Raw genomic sequence first — 16,510 nt, 5'->3', positions numbered from 1 at the left:
AAATAATGAGCTGTTTTAAAAGCTTAAAAATGGTTTGTATATATGCGAGCAGACATCTCTTTCTGTTTTCTTTTCTCATTTCATTTGGAATTGTGCCAAAAAAAAAGTCCATACGACCGTCAATGGGGATCGGACCAAGGCCGGCTGGAATGCAAAGCTATTTCACACGAACACGCTATCCATATAGCTGCCAGTGCTGTTACAAAGAAGCGTGATAATATTACACCTCATCATAACATGAAGTTGGAAAGTGTTTTCTAAGAGGATAAAGAAGAACATGAACGAGAATATATCTTTCTCTGTCTGGGCCGTGTATTTGGCAAACTATACGAAAAGCTTTCATATGCTTTCATTTAAATGTGTATCCTGTTTTGCTCGCTCAAATTGGCTCTAGCATATATATATATATATATATATATATATATATATATATATATATATATATATATATATATATATATATATAAATGTATTTCTGTCTGTCTGTCTGTCTGTCTGATTCTTATGGACTCGGACACTACTGAACCGATCGACATGAAAATTGGTATGTAGAGGTTTTCGGGGCCGGGGAAGGTTTTCGTGATAGTTTGAGACCCCCCCCCCTCTCCAAGGGGGGGCTGCCATACAAATGAAACACTAATTTCTTCATCACTCGAGAATAAATCAAGCAAATTCAACCGAATGCATCTGGAGGTTTTAGAGTGCAATAAATGTTTTCACGGTGGTTAGACACTCCACCCTCTCTCTAATGGGGGGCTGCCATACAAATGAAACACAATTTTCTGCAATACTCGAGAATTAATCAAGCAAACGAAACCAAATTTGGCATGTGGAGGTTTTAGGGTGCAATAAATGATTCTATGGTGGTAAGATACTTCTCCTCTCGCTCTTAGGGTGGGCTGTCATACAAATGAAAAACAAATTTCTGCATAACTCGAAGACTAATCAAGCAAATGGAGCCAAATTTGGCATGTGAAGATTTTAGGGGGCACGAATCGTTTCTAGGATCAATAGACACTACTCCCCCCTCTCTAAAGGGGAGAAGAGAGAGAGGTCGGTGTCCGAAAATAATCTGATATTATAATAATGAGTTTTGGTAGAAGTACTAGGATTTTTTTAGTAAAAGGTAAATTCAACGGGGTCGATTAGGGGATCAATCAATGAACAGTTCTGCGATTGGACTTATGAACTTATGCTTAGTAAGAAAACGTGAATGTTCGAAGGTATTGATAACAATAAACCAATTTTGGGCGGGACGAAGTTTACCGGGTCAGCTAGTATATTATACAAATGATATACATTTTCTGTTATTTTTCCGCTCATTTAATGTTATACGAGGTATGGCCATTAAATAACTAGATTATATATTTTAAAAATTACAGTACAACGATATGCTCCCCTTCAATATACTCCCCTTGGCTCCTTTCCATACGTTGTTTCCATTGTTCGTAGTAAGCAGTGCTGAAACTCTTCTTTGGTGATGGCGTTCAAAAGCCGCGTCGCTTTTTCCTTCGCCTCTTCTACGGACTGAAATCGGGTACCTTTCAACACGGATGGGGAATAAAAAAAAAGTCGCATGAGGTTAGATCTGGCGAGTACGGGGCATGTTCGAGCACTGGAATGCCTTTATCGGCTAAAAATTGCTTCACCGCCCTCCAGGCGCGCAGTCTCATTATTTAATAGCCATACCTCGTAAATCGGGATGCCATAACATGTGCTAAAAATTAACTTTGGGTGTACTCTTAGATGTAGTCATACGTAATAAAAACAACTACTAAAACTAAGTTCTCGATTTTGATCGTGACAGCAACACACTACAACAGATAATAAAACATCGAACTCATATTTTATTGCACAGTCCCGTATTCGCACTTCTACGGTGTGCAGATGTACTGGATGTGAAGGCAAAGATTGCTTTAGCGAATCGACCAATTGGAACGCGGGATTTTCATTTAGATAATATTTGATATTCTTCAATTGTTCGATAGTTAGTTTCATAAAATATACTTTTTTGACGTAGAACTACGTCTTTCAGGAAGGGTGCCAAATCAGAAAATAGGTCACGTTTTTATGAAATAAAGTTAACGTTGATAATTATTTTCACTGTGAACGAATTCTCATGATTTGCATACCAATCGAATTGGAAATTCTCTAAGATTTGTTTGATACACTATACATTACAATTAGCTAATCTCTAAACGGTTTAAATTCATGAAAACTGGAAGAACTTCCTTTTTTCCCATACATTTGTTCTGCCGATTTGTGTGTTAACCCTACCCGTATTTCGAATGCTTATAACTCGAACATTTATTAACAGATCGGAAAGATGTTTGCATCAATTGATAGGAAATATTTCTACGCGTCTATCCAATTAATAAAATGTAATTGTTCATGAGATGAACAATTGAATAACTGTAAAATGTATAGCGGTGTCTAAACGCCCTAACTGCCGAGTTTTGATTGATCCGATTTACGGTTTCCCCAACACAGACTTCAGAATCGATGTACCTGTGGAAATCCGTTTTGCAAATATACATGCCAGTCCGGGGTATTTTTTGGAGTTGAGTATTCTTGTACTCGCTTGTTGTGCAGACCGGAATATGTTTCCCTAAAACGTACTTTTAAACTGAGAAGCCTAGGAAAATCGTCATTTCAGATACGATCAGATTAGAGGTGAGGTCAGAGGTGAATGAACTTTCGCGGTTCGAGAACTACGTAAACATGAGATGTGCAATAATTTCAGAGGGAAATGTAAAATACAATGATCGTTTGACAATTCTTCCGTTTACATATTTTGGTAGTCCTAGACATCATATCAAACGTTGAAGGACATTCATCAATTTTATTTGTGACGAAGAACATAATCTATTACTAAAATATCGATGCATTTTAATATAATATTCGAAGTGGTAAACATGTTGATTGCATAATATAATTGCGTTATTCTACGTCGAAAATATGCGGTCATGCCCTTACAATATTTTTTCATTGTAATAAATTGTTATGGAGTGCCCAAATCGATTTATGCAAAAATTTCATAAATCCATCAGGTAATGATTGAGTAATAAGCGTTTGAAATTGTATAATTTTCACGATCTACAAATAGTTTTGTAATCAACCGCTTCTTCACATATCCATTATCTCTCTTCAAACTTATCCATGGACTCAACCCCGGGAAATGCGAACTGTCGTCTTGAATAAGACAGCCACTTGATCGATTCCATCGGCGACAACCAATTTTCCATGTACCGAACACACCCACAAAAAAATGAGAATTTTCGCTATAGCATTTCTGTCTGCCGCTCCGCAGCGTACACATATTTGACACGTGTCAACCCCTTTCTAACAATTCTCCGGTACTGTGAAACCATATTCTCTGTGACACTGAGCCGGTACCTCCCCCGCCTCCCGTGCATTCAACATGTGGCAGTTGACAGCGGAATGCAATTGCTTGTCACAACAAATAAATTTTTATTCCAACACAAGCCGGCTGGAAAGTTGAAAGTTGGCGAATGCAGGAGCAGGCAGGCAGGCAGGCAGCATTCACATATATGAACGTGAAGAAAAGTAAAATCTATCGACTATCCTCAAACCAATGTTCCCGCCATCCGGGAACATAGTACAGAGCTAGCTGCCAGCGCCATCTAGTCTCTATTTTTATCTGTCCGCAGTGTCACAGCTGCCGCCGCTAACTCACTGCGCCGCAATGGCGACCGGGAAACCAGTACTAAAGCGATTGGTTAGTGCCGATAAAAGTGTACTGATAGTGGAAGCGAAATTATTAAATTTTAAATGAACATATGCGGGACAAACGTCGGCACTGTCGGCTCCGACGACGGAAGGAAGAGGTTTAAATGGAAGCGTGTGGACAATCATCGGGGCCATCGCTTTTGACACATTCACTAACTCAGACGGAGAAAGGGAAGAGAGAGAGTTTTCATGATGGTTGCCGAGTGATCCACCCAATTTCCAGTGTGCGGTGACGGGTATCAAATCAACAACGTTTTGACACAGTCTGACACAGGCTGGCAATCTGCATGATTCATGAGATTGGAGCTCAAAATTCAAATCACCCCCATCATAACCTCACTAAGCAAACTTCGTCTAGTTTTGGAAGGGCACCCACTGTGGACGAGACCTCTTTCGCTATCTCCTGCCAGCAGGGAGAGAGAGTGTCTACAACAGGACATAGTAAATCAAACAGCTCCTCATCTGGATCCGGTTGGCGCTCGAGTGGGTGGGAGGATTTTAATTTATCATGTAAATTTTGCTTCGATTTTTTGGTCTTACGTTCTTCGCTAATGACACACGATCATCCCGGGACTCGTTTCTCGGGAGCGGGGGCGAGCAGGCTGGTGAGCATAGACGCCATTATTAATTAAAACGGCTTATCTTGCAAGCCCCAAACCGGAGCAAGTAAAATGGATCGGCGTTACCCAGAGCATGGATTTGTTTGCTTTTAATTTGCAACTGTGCCGCGCAGATTCGCCGGTGGATGGGCAGAATGTTGCGCTCCTTGGCACCTTTCGGTCGGTGAGTGGGCGAACGAACGAACCGAACCGAACTGAACGGTGGCGGTGAAGTTTGTCAAACATGTCAATCAGCTTCCGCTCGTCGAATTTTAATTGAGGATTTTAGGTACCGGCGGTGTTTGACGAATTGATTTTTACTACGCCGTTTAACTTCATTGAGAATGCGGATACCAATTGGATTTATTGCTTCTAGAGTCTGTATAATTGCTCCAATTTATCGGAACGTTGTAGCAGTTCTACAGATTCATGATAGGTCGATATGATATTGTTAGTTTTTTTAGTCAGTAATAATAACAACTTTGATGCCGGGTTTAGTTCGGTGATCTTTTCGAACGGCAACAGACAGACACGTTAAGCACATGCTTGTAGATAGTTTCATTCGGTATTCGTACCTTTACTATCCTCACCAGGGCTCGGCATAGTCATATTCAACTGAGGATAATCAGCCGACTATGAAGAAATTTCCCGTCGTATTGAACTGGAAATGACTTTTGGCTTTTTCGCGCAGTTTCTCAGTCAACATTACTCAATAGTCTGTCGGGCGTTTAGTCGCTACCTCCCTCTACCGACTCGACATTCTCATTTCATTCTTCCCCGTCAAATGAACTGTATTGCATTTTGAAGCTCTCTCTTTTCAAAACGAATTCGTTTCTCTCTCTCATATATCACGTATACACACTTTTAGGAAAAATTCAGTGTTTGCCAATGGATCCATCCACTGAATAAATCGCTTATGTTCATCCAAATATGATCTTACAGAAATCATTTTCCCCAGCGGCATTCTTTTATTGTTACGTGCTACAAATCACGACACAAAAACTATAAAAACTATTGTATGCTTCGGAAAATATTTATTTATTTTTTATAATGTAGGTACATGTCTAAAGTTTTTATTTGCATTGTTTTTAAGATCAAATCTGTTAGGTGACGTCCCCAATTCTCCATACATTGCGTAAACCGATTTCTGGTGTTTGTCATGACTTTTGTTAGCATAGCAGGTGTTATGTTGGCAATTTCTTCTTGGATGTTGGTCTTCAAATCTTGTAGAGTTCTTGGACGGTTCACATAAACACGGGATTTCAAAAAACCCCATAGAAAAAAATCACAAGGGGACAGATCGGGAGAGCGTGCCGGCCATTCCAAATCGCCTCTAATTGAGATAAGGCGCTCTGGAAAGTGTTCCCTCAAAACAGCCATAGATGCTTTTGAAGTGTGTGCTGTTGCACCGTCTTGTTGGTACCTGTGGAACGGTGCAATGCGTACCTCTTCAATATATCTTGTACCGGTTATGTATTCACCTTCTCATGCGTACCTTTCCGTACCTACATTTTGGTTGTGTCGGATGCGCTGACAGCAGTATAAATTCGTATGCCATACAGTGCGTGTCTATTCAAGACGATCGAAACCATATTGACGTAGGACTACGTCTTTCATTTCTATACCGGGGTGTAAAATCAAAGTTTCGAAACCGAAAGCGTTACGCCGGAGACCGAGATTTTGAGCGTTAATAGCTCCTAAACAACTGAACGAAATGGTATGATAAGCACTTCATTCGAAAGATAAAATGTCTACGCGTTATATACTTGTTACTTCTTGATCCAAAAACTTGTTTCAATAGCCTTAAAATTGTTCTCAAAACAGGCTATTGAAATCACCAATCGGTATATAAGCGAGCGCCGCTCGGAAATCCACTCAGTTCTAATTGAACAGCGATTGGAGCATGTTGTCGCTGTTGTGGTGAAGCTCTTCGTTTATCATGAAAGCGCGGATGAACGGTGTCACCAAGAGCCTGTTTGTGCACCCTAGACCAGAAGGGAATCCATCAGGAGGAGAGTGATGCCACAAACGGTTCCCTGGGAAGACATCGCTACACACACATACACGCGCGGAATTCTTTCCGTTTGGATGCCATTCAGCATCGAGAAAGTTCCGGAAAGTTCTAATCATTTCTGGAAAATAATCTGCCAGTTCCTCTGGGAATTTAAAAATACATTCATGTGAAAGAGTTTATTTGAATGTTTTCTATCCATGTAACACTGTGACCAAATACATTTGGTTTTGTGATTTTTCAATCAATCGCAATTAACAGGATAGCTTCTGAAGATTATTCTTCCCCATCAGTAGGATATTTCCGTATCCAATATTGTATGCGCCCGCAATCGATTATTGCTCAGTCGCCGAAAGTTCCGAGCTCAGAGAGTTCATTCCCCTATAGTTTGCCTTCCAAATTGCCATCGTAAACCACACCTTCTCTCGATTCAATCACACACAAAAAGCATACTTAAGCGATATTTTGGTGGTGAGACACATTCATTTTTCGTGAGGACATCGACAAGACAACATCGTTGCCTAACGTGCTGGAGGAGGTGGACGGTGAAGGATCGACACATACACGCGCAGAATTCTTTCTGTTTGGATGCCATTCAGCATCGAGAAAGTTCCGGAAAGATCTAATCATTGCTGGAAAATAATCTGCCAGTTCCTCTGGGAATTTAAAAATACATTCATGTGTTAAAAATACATATTCATTTATTCATTCATTCAGAATGGATTTAGATTCAACTTCAAACAAATGATCTCTAAATCAACGATAGTCCTACGTCACCCTTGCGGTTATACCATAGATATAACCCACTTCCTGTTTTTACGTATTTACTTTGAATAAACGTGTTCGAGTGTTTTTACAAAAGTAATTTCCGCGAGTTTTGTTATTTCCTCTATCGTTCACCGAAATTATCCCAGCCTTGTTTATTCCGCTGCATTGGACTCTACCAACCATCAGTACCAAGTGTCCCCCAAATCCAAATTTTCTCACACGCGTTCATCCGAGAATTGGTGTCACGTTCTGAAAGTTCCTGCACTATCGTCATCTTATAGGGATGAAAATGAAGATCATCACAAAGAATTCTTCTCACAGAACGATCGGACAGTCCAAGGGCAGATGCGTGTTTGCGCGCAGAACGCCGTGGCGATCGCAACATTGACGCTCTCACTGCTTCAATGTTCTCAGGTGATCTAACGAGCCGAGGGACTCCAGTTCTTCCTTTTGTCGCACTTGCAGTTTGTCTGAATGTAGTGACCCATGTAACAATTGATTTGCGGTATGGGACGGGAGCCAACGGGGCTATATTAGAGCGATTCCGAAATGCACGCTGTGTTGCAATAACTGAACATCCGCTTGAAAAGTAAACCTCAACGGCAAAGGCACGCTCCTCACTATACCAACGCATGATGGCGACTGAACCGTGTCGGGACAAAACTTTACAGTGGGCCTGATTACGAACGTCACTTCACGGTGAAAACGAAATTAAGTGCATACAAATCCAATACAATCCATTCCGTTTTCACCGTGAAGTGACGTTCGTGATCAAGCCTAGTATCCCCTCTTGAACGAGACCACTAGGGCTCCGCTATGTCATCAACTAACTGAGTGGCGCGCATTTTAAAAAAGGAAGTTATTCTGCCGCACCCTGTATAAACAAGATACATTTCATGAAAGTGGCAAAAAGTTATGAGGTAAAAAGAGTTTTGCGATGTTTTGATCAATTTTTTTCAGTTTTGGAAATGACGATTTATATACCTAAAATAATTGGAAAGTTCGTAACTACACTGTCATGAAAACCTTCATTCTATAGTATTCGTTTTTGTGAAAAAGTTCAAGGTTTTTTTTTTAAATTCGAATAGTTCAAAAATTGCTTGTGGGGCAAAGGTGCGCAGTGGCTGTGGCAGGAAGAGGCTCATATCAGAAAGATATTTTTGATTGTAATCTTCTTTTATTGACATTTCTACTTCTGCTGGGATGTGTCAGCGAGCACCTAGGGCGGTCCAGATAGGTATTTACGAGTGAGCAGTCTGAGGATCTGGCGGACCACTGCAGGGCACTGGACAAAGCTCTCTATGGTATGACTCTCAAAGATTTACGGCGTCTGGCGTTTGATTTTCCGGAAGCCAACAACCTCCAGCACGAATTCAACCAAGTTGCAAAACTGGTAGGAAGTGATTGGGATTCTAGCTTCATGAGGAACCATCGTCTGTCTCTTCGAACCCCACAACAGCACAACGAAGCAACAGCGCTCCAAGGCATAGCGTCAGAATCCTCAGAACCGAAATGCAAGATGAGGAATAGAAATAAACAATTGCTTAAAAATAATTCAAAATGATTTTCAAATGAAAAATATTTTTATTTTAACATGTATTCAATTTAATAATGCTTATGTTTCGTTTATGTTTATGTTTTCAAAATGAACTTCAAATAAATATTATTTTGACGTGGGACTACGTCTAACCGGAGTATATGGGGGGTAAAATGAAAACCTAAACACAGAACATGCAGGAAAAAATTAAAGATTCCGAATGCTTATAACTCGAACATTCCTTACCGGATCGGAAAGATGTTTGCATCAATTGATAGGAAATTTTTCTACGCGTCTATCGTAATTAATGCTATTTTTCATTAGATAAAGAATTGAATAACTGTAAAATATTAAGCGTTATCTAAACGACCTAGCTGCCTCGTTTTGATTGGCCCGATATACGGCTTCCCCAACACAGCCATAATAACCAAGCAGCCTTGGGGAAATCGGCATTGCAAATACATGAAAGTCGGGGGTATTTTTGTTCCGACTGAAAGGTGTTTCCCTAACACAGACTTCAGAATCAAGGTGTGAGGGGGAGTTGGCATTGCAAATTCATGCAGTTCAGGGGTATTTCTGTTCCGACCGGAATGTGTTTCCCTAACACAGACTTTTAATCCAAGGAGCGTGGGGAAATTGGCATTGTAAATAACGTAAGTTGGAGGCATTTTTCTTCCAACTGAAATGTGTTACCCTTACACAGACTTCAAATTCATGAAGCGTGGGGAAATTGGCATTGTCAATTCATGCAAGTCGGGGGTATTTTTGTTCCGATTGAAATGTGTTTACCCAATATACGTACTTTTGTACTCGCTTATCTTTGTGCAGACTAAAATATGTTTCCTTTACACTGTCTTCTAAACTTGGGAACCTGGGAAAATCGTGCAGACATTAGAGGCGAATGAACTTTCAAGTTTAAAGCAAGCAAAATTCATATGTGCTGTTCACTGAATTTCTACGCACACCATTTGATGATTAGGCAAAATATTGATAACCAGTTGCTGCGATAACGCCTATCGATCAAACAATATGCGTTCGACGTACATGTCAAAATCGAAACTGAGTGCCAGAAGTTCATCAATTCATGTAAATTCGCTGTTCGAAGAAGAGAGATTCAACCTTCAGAGTGAAATGTAAAATAAAATAATCGATTGAAAATTCTTCCGTTCACATAGTTTGTCCTAGGCATCAAACCAAACGTAAAAGAACTGTCATTCAATTTACTTGGAACAAAGAACATAATCTATCACAATGCATGCATGACATTACATGGCATTTTTTACTCTTTACTTAAAAAGTAAAGATATTGAATTCAATTAAATTCGGAAATTGTTTCACTCAATCAAAAATTTAATCAATACAAACAAATGATTGCTAAGCTAAGGTAGTCCCACGTAAACCTTGCGAATATATCATAGATATAACCCACCCATTTTTTTTTCAATGAGTTGCAAAATAAATCAAGTGAAGGTAACTATGTATTTATAAACTTGATATATGTTAATAAAAATGGTTTAGTGTCCATTCCTCACGATTTAACTCAAGAACGGAGCAACGGATTTAAACAGTCAGTATCAGGATTGATGCGTTTTAGTCTGCATCAGGTTCATATGTCAAAAAAGAAATTATATACCGCGAATATAGATTATGTACATAAACATAATTTTTGTGGGAACTTGAGTGTTCGAAATGATTTATATCAATATATCAATTATGGGTGGGGCAAAGTTCGCCGGGTCAGCTGGAAATTCAAAGCACATTCTATTTTAGATGGAAAATATTCGAGGTATACAATTAACAATAGTCCATACAAAGTCAGAGAGACGACACTACTGGCTGTCATATCGGTCTGTTTCATTGGGTTTGACATTCGTTTGAATCGAGGATGCCGAGTGATTTTTGACGTAGAACTACGTCTTTCATTAAGGATGCTAAATCAGAAAACAGATCACGTTTTTATGAAATAAAGTTAACGTTAACAACTATTTTTGCTTAGGGGTTTTGGCAGGCGTACTCCCACTAAAAGATCGCTTCAATTTATTATCTCTTCGGTTCCTCATCCGGTGTAAGGTTATGAACCCATTGGTGATCGGAAAATTTGAGCAGCTGATCGAGCTAAATTTTCATTCTGGATTCATGAGCTCATATCATGAATTCGTCTCCATGCAGGTTGATCCTTCTTCGTATATTCCCAACCGTGTTTGTTTTCCTGACTACATCAATTCCTCTGTGCATTTTGATCTGTCCATGAAGCAGGATATCCATGGAATTCCAGATTATCATCGATCGGGGATCGTTCCTACGATTTTCGAAGCAAAGTATGGGCGTGTCAATTGTGATAATATGTACTTTACTGATGGGTCCACTATGAATGAGTCCACAGGATTTGGAGTGTTCAACAAATTTTGAGCACCTCATACAGTCTTCAGTATCCTTGCTCAGTGTATATTGCTCAATTGGCAGCAATACACTGGGCGCTGGACAGCGTCGCCTCACGACCTGTTGAACACTATTACATTGTAACGGATAGTCTGAGCTCTGTCGAAGCTATCCGTTCAGTGAGGTCGGAAAAGCACTCGCCGTACTTCCTTGAGAGAATACGAGAAATTTTGAGTGCTTTATCCAGACGCTGTTATGTCATTACCTTTGTCTGGGTCCCTTCACATTGCTCAATTCCGCGTAATGAGAGGGCTGACTCATTAGCAAAGGTAGGTGCAATTGAAGGCGAAATTTATCAGCGTCAAATCGCCTTCAATGAATTTTATTCTTAACTGGCGACACAAATGGAACGAAGATGAATTGGGCCGGTGACTCCACTCAATTATCCCTAAGGTTAGCCTCAATCCGTGGTTCAAAAGTCTGGACTTGAGTCGAGACTTTATTCGCACCTTCTCCCGACTCATGTCCAATCACTGTTCGTTAGACGCGCTGCTTTTTCGTTTTAATCTTGCCGACAGCAATCTCTGCGGTTGTGGCCATGGTTACCACGACATCGAAAACGTTGTTTGGTCGTGCGAGTTGTATCTTGTCGCCAGATCGAATTTAGAAAACTACCTTCGGGCTGGAGGAAAGCAGTCCAATGTGCCGGTGAGAGATGTGTTGGCTCGGTTAGACCTTGATTACATGTCCCAAATATATGTTTTCCTTAAAGCTATCGATCTTCGAGTGTGATTATTCATACATCCTTTTCCCCTCCTTTTCGTCCTTCGCGAGCTATCGGTTCCCTTCCTACTAACATTAGAATAAGTTAAATTGTAAACACATATTAAATGTAAGGATAGTTTTAAGAATTGAGTGTGAAGTGTCAGTGTGAATGAGAATGTGAAGGTGAGTGCGAGTGTAAACACACATCTCCTTACATCCCATCCTTTTCCTAATGAAAATGTGTCACCCTTCTAAACTCGAGTCGACCGCGAGTTCCTATTTCATTAACCATAGAATTAAGGAAACAACTTGTTGATATATGCTAGTTGAAATATAGTTAAGAGTTTGGCTCCATTAAACTTATGTAACTGAGCCTGTAAAAAATAATCGGATTAATAAAAAAAAACTATTTTTGCCGCGAATGGATTTTGGCGATTTACATACCAAACGAATCGGAAATTCCCTAAGATATCCCTTTGTTTGATATGCTATACATTCCAATCCCATAGTCCGTATACGGTTTAAATTGATGATAATTGGAAGCATTCCCATTTCTTCATACATTTGTTCTGTACTTTGTGTGCTTTCCCGAACAGAGCTGTCAATAACGAGCAACTTATCGAAGAGCAACGAAGGGGGAATCGTAATATGTAAAGTCTCCGTGAACAAAGGAAGAAGAACGAAGGGGAATATTTGCCTAGAGTATAAACAGTGGATCTCGCTGAGGCAAACTTTCATTCTTCGTGAGGAAATCGACTGAACAACATCGTTGCTGGACGGCGAGGGATCTAATGCCTTTCACAGGGCAATGGGAGTGGAGGAGTAATATGACGGATAAAGTAAAGTTTTTCAAGGACCTTTTTGAAGGTCAGAGACGAATGAACTAAAGAAGTTTAAAAACTCAAGCAAGGAAGGAAAACAAACTTTCAGTATCATTCTGTTTAAAAAAGCAATGAATATCGCTTGTTCTTCCTTGTTTTGCGTCATCACATGCCGTGTTTCGGATTGAACTGTGGACGTGACCAAATTACTCAATCACTGATGTCTCTGGCACTGCAATCATTGCATCAAACTGACGCCATTGCATTAAGGTGTGGGGAATCATCAAGCTAGGCTATTGTCAACTCACCATGAAAATAAATGTTCTGGATAGGTCAGTGATTTGGTTTCACATGACGGTAGGAAAACTCTCTCCACAAAGGATGACAGCTAAGCTAATCTAGACTGGCAATATCAACATAAAGGGCTTCTGTTGAGAAGAACGCAAAACGGAAATAAGTGTGTGTATATTTAGTTGCTTCAAGCCATCGATATATATTGATATTTGTGTGCGTACACGCGTACTTCATAATGTGTACGTAAAAATAGTGCATCTTCGCTACGTTGAAACCCCATTTGAATCTGTTCCCGTGTGCATTGACCCTGTAACGATGCAACAATTGCCTATTTTTTATGCTATGACTAGGTGACCCGGCAAACTTTGTCCCGCCCAAAATTTGTTTTTTTTGTTATCAATACCTTCAAAAATTCACGTTTTCTTACTAAGCGCAAGTTCATGAGTCCAATCGCAGAACTGTTCATTTATTGATCTTTCAATCGACCCCGTTGAATTTATCTTTTACTAAAAAAATCCTAGTACTTCTACCAAAATTCATTATTATAGTATCAGATTATTCTAAGACACAATTCTCGTTCAAGATTTTTCAACCACTTTCAGATAACATGTTTCTTCGGTACACGGAGTAAATGATACAGAAAATATTATAGAATAAAGACAGACCCCTCCCTCCTGCTCCCCTTAGTGAGGGGGAAGGAGTGTCTATTCACCATAGGAATTCCCCCCAAAATATTCACATGCCAAATTTGGCTCCATTTGCTTGATTAGTTTTCGAGTTATTTTCGAGTGTGCAGAAATTTGTTTTTCATTTATATGACAACCCACCCTAAGAGACGGGGGAGGAGTGTCGAACCTCCATAGAATCATTTATTGCACCCTAAAACCTCCATATACCTAATTTGGTTTCATTTGCTTGATTAATTCTCGAGTAATGCATAAATTTGTGTTTCATCTGTATGGTCTTTGAGAGAAACTATTTATTAATTCTTGTAGAACTTATTAACGGGTGCGTCATAAGTAGCGGGACTAAATGGAAACACGTTTGGTCCTTTTTTTTTATTTCAATTATTTATTGTATTTTTACAATATGACCACTACATGATGGCGCCATATATATTATTTCAAAATCCTATCAATATGGGTATCAAACGAAAGAGATCGACTAGTAGAACACGGTTATTTATGAAAAATTCAAATCCAAAATTTTAAAGAAATTGTTGGACGGTTTTATTGTAGAGAAATATACTAATGATACAGATTTGAATTTACTAATAACTAAAAAGACGGGTGGGTAATGTCGGGGACATAACCGGAGTGACGTAGGACTATACAAAGTGGACAGCTTTTGTTAAATATATATTTTAATAATATTGTTTTATTTTGTTCTCCTACGTGAATACCTACCTATCTACCTGAAAAATGAATTAGTTTACTGTTTACTCTTTATGAACATGTTGGTGGTTCTGAAAAGAACCTTTGGTGTTGTGTTTTGTTTTTATGATGTGATGCGATGCGATGTTAAACCATGCCATACAACCACACTGGCTTGAAAGAAAATGAGATTTTTTTTGGGGTCCGCGCGTTTTGTACTCTAGCGGTACACACTCACAGGATAGAGACAAATCGGCAGACTCAGCCAAAGGGGCGAGTCCAACGAGACGAACGAATGAGCGTTAAAAGGCAGCGATGGCAAAAAAATATATTCATTACGATTTGTTCGCTCGTTGCATTCACATGCAGTTGTTTCTAACAAACACGAAGGCACCGAAGACTAGTGGAATAGTGGAAAAGCCGCCAAAAAGTTCGGCACGGCGCAGAAGAATATTTCGGAAACCGACAAGAAGAAGGAGAAGGAATCATATGCTATCTACATCATAAGGTGCTGAATCAGGATCATTCCGACACCGGTTTCTCATCAAAGGCGATGAGCGTCAATGCATCTTTGAGCGTATCGTAGCAGAAGCTCCGCGTCTGAACCACTACAATAAGCGGTCAACCATTACTGCGTGGGAAATTCAGATCGCAATCAGTCTGTTGCTGCCCGGTGAACTTGCATGCGGTTTCCGAAGGTACCAAAGCAGTGACGAAGTATACCTACTCCAAGTAAAGAGCGTTTTCCGACTGCTGATCCGGAAGCAAACCCTAAAAAGGGTCCTTTTCAGGACCACAAAATCATCTTTAATCTAAAGAGTTTATTGTTTTGTTATCACTCGATATCCCCATCTTGTTCGGCTAAACCTTCCTGTTTAGCGATTGCGTTTGCCACTCGCCACAGCTTTCACAGTTAGAAAATTACTTCCCATCCAGATTGTAACATGTTGTACAGTAAATTACACTTAATGCGACGTGCCGAAGCACCACTCAGTGTCGCATTGGAAACGATTTTAACCTGTAATTGAACATCTGCGATGACAGTGGTACAGTGTCGACTTTCAATGTGGGATCATAATTTGGATCCCGATTTCTATGTTTACAAAAATGTCCAACCAAATATGTTGCATTACATGTCCGTCCAATTAGCTAAATGTTGAAATAAATGTAAATTACTGTACTTTCAATCTGGAGGCAATTTAAGAATTGGTGAAAATTGAATAATTGCGAAAGTCCATAACCATCAATAAACTCAGAACAACTGACAAATTCACATACTCATCATATCCTGGCAAACAAATTATGAAAAAAATCAATGTGTGTTTTATTATTATTTTGGATATTATTTTAGAATGCATGTTATACAACTGTATTTCGTGAACTCTTTTTTTGAAAGGTTTAATGGCTCTGATAAGCGCCGTGTTTTATGGAATGGTTCCAATTTAGAAAACTTAGTACTCGTGGTTTTGAAAAAAACCATTTCGAACGCCCTCGATGCCGCCTTGTTCTGGATTTGCCACCAAAGTAGTTTGAATAAAGAACAAACTTTTTTTCTTCTGCTACCTGCTGCCGTTTTGCGATTGCGTTTGCCACTCGCCACTCACTGCAACTGCCTGTTGTTGTCGTGGTGTCCACGGAACCGATTGTGGTTTGTTCTGAATGCGGGTTTTCTTATCGTCGCGATCCTCCTTTGCTCCTTGTCCAGACATGGCTGCTTGTGTTGGTTTGTTGATGTGATGTGATGCGAAACGATGTGGTGTATGGTTTAGATGAGAATGATCGTTACGGCAGCGGAGCGGGGATTTTAAGCTGACTGGCTGGCTCGAGAATTACGCATGTGTGAGACTGCGACCAATGTTTCGTTCATTTTTTTCTTTTTCCTTTCCAATCGCGCTTCATTCTATTTCGCTGCTGCTCTGGTTGCCCGTTTTGGTCGGTACGATTTGAGGAGCACAAAATGGACCAATCAAAAATGGGCACATAGTGTATTTGGACAATTCTTGATATTTCACAATTATTCAACTGTTTATCTCAAGAAAAATGAAATGTTATTCGTTATGATAGATGCGTAGATATATTTCCTATCAATTGATGCAAACACCTATGCGATCTATTGAGAAATGCCCAAGTTATAAGCGTTCCAAATCTTGCATTTTTTCCTACTTGTTCAGTGCCTAGATTTTCATTTCACCCCCTATATCTTCCGGTTATAC

At 39.7% G+C, this 16,510-nt stretch overlaps 1 protein-coding gene across 1 annotated transcript in view; it reads left to right on the top strand.

The window, feature by feature from the left end:
* LOC129767674 (alpha-2 adrenergic receptor-like) overlaps positions 1-16,510 on the top strand; it is a 228,326-nt gene that overhangs the window by 88,070 nt on the left and 123,746 nt on the right. The gene's annotated exons all lie outside the window — the stretch shown is intronic.

The sequence above is a fragment of the Toxorhynchites rutilus genome, chromosome 1 (genome assembly GCF_029784135.1).
Source record: "Toxorhynchites rutilus septentrionalis strain SRP chromosome 1, ASM2978413v1, whole genome shotgun sequence".
NCBI classification, from domain to species: domain Eukaryota; kingdom Metazoa; phylum Arthropoda; class Insecta; order Diptera; family Culicidae; genus Toxorhynchites; species Toxorhynchites rutilus.
The sequence above is the reverse complement of the archived record's forward strand: the minus strand, read 5'-3'. Positions and strand labels throughout refer to the sequence as shown.